Source organism: Rhinolophus sinicus, chromosome 3 (assembly GCF_057876585.1).
Source record: "Rhinolophus sinicus isolate RSI-liver-muscle chromosome 3, RSI-T2T, whole genome shotgun sequence".
NCBI classification, from domain to species: Eukaryota; Metazoa; Chordata; class Mammalia; order Chiroptera; family Rhinolophidae; genus Rhinolophus; species Rhinolophus sinicus.
Window position 1 is genome coordinate 105,332,483 of NC_142503.1, and position 4,369 is coordinate 105,336,851.

Sequence of the window (4,369 nt, forward strand, 5' to 3'; positions counted from 1 at the left end):
GATGATGGTCCACTAAACAAATCCAGAGCTTGTTTGTTGGCTCTCCCAACCTTAACATGTGGATTCTATCCTTGGGTCCAACTTGGCTGCTCCAGCCAACTGATAGAGGAAAAAGGCCGGGGAAGCCATCCATATTTCTAGAAGCACAACCTAGAAAACATTTTACTCACATTTTATTGGCCAGAATTTAATCATATGGTTGTAACAATATGCAAAGTGTGCTAGGAAATGTAATCTCTAATTAGATGGACATGTATCCATCTAAAACTGGTTGATGTTATTATTTGATATTTGATATTATTAAACAATGGAAAATATGTATTGATGGACAAGTCTTATAAAACACCTCATACCTATGGATGAGTATCTTAGTTTTTATTGAAGCTGGAAATGAATTCTAGGAAGATGCTAATTTGCTGCCCAGAGAAGTCCTCTGTTTTCTCAATATATTCAGAATTAAGTTGGCTCTGAAAGGCTACCTCAATTTATAAGAGCTTTGCATATTGACAAAATAATAATAATACCAATTTCTTAATTGCCAATGGAGGAAAATACGTATCAGTAACTAGAATGTTTGTGTTCCCCGTTCAGGCTAAGATTTTCCCAGAATGCAGTTACTTAGAAGAACACATGACAGTATATACTAGCATGTACTGAGCATCTAATCTGGGCCAGGTACTGTGCTGGACATTTTCCACAAATGATCTGATTTGATCTACATCCCCTACTTGCTGAGGTAAGTATCATTCAAATCATTTTACCGGTAAGAAAACTGAACAGCAGAGAGGTTATGTAGCTAAGATGTGGCAAGGCTGGTGTCTGAACAAAGGTCCATTCGATACCAGAGAAAGTGCTTTTTCCACTACACTCCATTGCTTATGTGGGAGTTTTTCTCGTTAGCTTCATGACACCCTTGGTGATATTTTCACTGGCTTTGCCTCTGCACAGATTTCTGCTACGGAATTTGTTGCAGTAGACACTCTTATGGTCGAAGGCTATCCTTTCCAGGCTTTCTCTATCTCCTGGTATTTATGGATCATATCTCAGTCATTTTACAAAGTCGACACCAGCACAGGGCCTGGCATTTGTTGTATGCGTAAGCAAGTGATTAAATGAGTAAATAAATCCCCCTTTCACCTACAGCTAAAAACGGACACTTTACACTATACCCCATATTATCAATTCTTGCCTTCAACATTTAGCCCACTCCCAGTTTCAGCACATTAATATCTTATTCTAAGTTCTTGGTTTCCAACTCTAATGCCAGGGACATTCAAATATATTTCCAACTGACTCCAAAACAAGAACCTTTTATACACTGGGAAGGTCTTCTGTGGTTGATTTTTACTTCAACCTAACCTCAGTTATCTTGATGTCTTGTCAATGTGTTACTTTTTTGTCTCATCCTCAGAAACAATAGAAGAAAGCTATTTCCCATTTCCAGTTTACTAGAAAAATGAGCCCTCAAGATTCCAGGGAAAGGGACTGATGCCAGCTCCACACTGAGGTCATGATGTTATTGAAGAAGACTTTACTAATCAGTAAAATCAGTGCTGACGCAAACTCCCGGCAATGATGCTCAACACAGGCCTGGGTGGGACTGGCCTCATCCTCCAGCCACAGTTCTGCGAAGGAAGGAGCTGGAAACCAGAAGGGGCTCTTTCAAAGGCCTGGTTCCTTCACTAGTGACACAAATGATGAGGTCTGTAAGTAGAACTAATCAAATCACACCACATGTGAGGTTGCCTTAAAAATTCCATGCAAATTTTGCATCTGATTCCACAGTATATTCCAAGTTGCTAAATATACATATTTATATAAAATATAAAAAGTATTAAAGTACATATCAGGTGTGTGATCAAAAACTATGGTGAATGCTGCTGCTGAGTGCCATCCAACAGAAAGACAGGGATCTTCAATATGTGTAGCAGTGAGTCAAACCTTAGTTACAGTGTGTGACAAGTTTCAACTTGTTGGGTGCAGTCAGTCGGGTGTGAGCTATGATTGAGAAAAGGTGTGTTTTAAAGTGCGCCGTAAACCATGGATCACGAACAATGGTGAAATTTTGTTTCAAACTGCAAAAAAGTGCTAACGAAGCACACAGAATGTTAAAATTAGTTTATGGTGATGCTGCAGTGACCATGATCTGGCACCATGTAACTTCTGGCTCTTCCCCAAAGTCAAAATGACCATGAAAGGAAAACGTTTTGAATCGATTCAAGACATGGAGGCAGCCATGACAGCTCAACTAAAGACACTCACGAAAGAGGACTTCCAGAACTGCTTCAGGAAGTGGCAAGAATGATGGGACAAGTGCATTTGAAGCGAGGGGGAGTATTTTGAGAGGGATTAATGGCAATGTGACTTTTATTGAAATAATTTTTTAAAATTTAAATAGTCACTGTAATTTTTTTATCACACCTCATATATATATACATATATACATATATACATATATACATATATACATATATATATATATATATATATATATATGTATGTATATATGTATATATGTATATATATATACTTTTCTCTCAGTGGAGCCCTGGAAGAAAGGGGTTTGTTCTCTTGGGGGCACCCATTCCCTAACAGGAGGCACTCAGAGCTGTGTGATGTCTGACATCCTTCCTACCATGTTTCCCCGAAAATAAGACCTAGCCAGACAATCAGCTCTAATGTGTCTTTTAATACAAAATTAATATAAGACCTGATTATATTATATTATATTATATTATATTGTATTATATTATATTATATTATATTGTATTATATTATATTATATTATATGTGGTATTATATTATACCCAGTCTAATATTATAGTAAAATAAGACTGGGTCTTATATTAATTTTTGCTACAAAAGACACATTAGAGCTGATTGTCAGGCTAGGTCTTATTTTCAGGGAAACATGGAAGATCCAAAATTCTTTTATGAAGAGTCAGGAATAAGTAATATCAGAATCGGCATAGGCAAATATATTTGAATCTAAGGGCATATAAAATCATTTTATTTTTCAAAACTCTAACCAAATAAAACCCTTCTTCAGACCAGATTCATTCACCAACTGGCAGTTCTCAAGCTATGGGGGCTTAGGAACCTATATTTTCAGAAAAATCCTCAGGGAACTCATATGATCAGGCAATTGGAAACCCTGAGATAATGTACGCATAAATTCTTCATAAACTTTAAAACCTGGTACAACTGTGAGCCATTATTGTGGGTAAGGATTATAATCCCTCTTGTCTTTGCCACACAGGATGGTTTAAATGAAAGAATGTGTATTGCTTTGTAACATTCAGGAACTAAAGTGATCCGATCTGCAGGCATGGAGAGGACTACAAACTTCTCTCCTCTCCATCCACATTGCAGGGGTAGACCAGCTGGCTAGAGACTTTATAAACTCCATAACCCTGGAGAGAGGCACAGCTGGCTTGGAAAAGATCCTTTCCATTTGTTGCTTCTTCCTTCAGTAGCTCAGACCTAGGGCTGGGAGCTGTCCTCTCCAGAACGCCAAGCGTCTCTCTCTTTCTTCATTTATTCATTCAAAGGCCTCTTCTGTCAAAAGACAGATCTGACAAAGAAATGGTGGCCGATTCCAGTCAAACCTTAATAAGAAGGGCTGTCCTTCCTGCATCCCTGGGTCTTTCCTGGCCCCAGCCCAGACACCCAGCGCCCCATGCATGGTGCTCTGTTATAAGGGCACTTCTTTCCTAGAGAGCCCATTTCTTGAACCTCTCCCGACTTGCTTCCCTATATCAAAATGCCTTGGTACAGGGTTCTGTCCTTTTGGAGTCCTAGAGTGGCAAATTAATATGATAAATTATGTTTAAGGCACTAAATTAAGAGTTTCCTGAAAGCAGATTCAGGTTTTATTCATTTCTATGCCTCTGTCCCTAGTTTGTGGGTCACATTTGAAGGGTTGAGATGGAACTAATGAAAACTAAATGTGGAAAGGTGGCAGGGTTTTCGAACATACTGGCATTCAATAGCTCCCTTTATTCATTCAACGAGTATTTGAATGCTTACTATGTGCAGGGCGTATTCTAAGAAGCAATACAGGGCAGTGGCTTTCAACCTTTAGTAAACTTCAACGTCACTCGGAGGGCTTGTTAAAAGGCAAAGTTCTGAATCATAGATTCTGATTCAGGAGGTCTGGCTGGGCCCTGAGAATTGGCTTTTCTAACCAGTTCCCAGGGAAGGCCGGTGCTGCTGATCTGGGGGGCCACACTCTGAGAACCACGGGTATAGGACATGGTAGGCACCAAGTCTGACCTGGCAGGACGCAGTCGTGGGTGGTTATACCAGTGGTTCGTGGGTGGTTATACCAGTGGTATAACGGTGGAGATTTCCGTCACCTTGGCAGGTC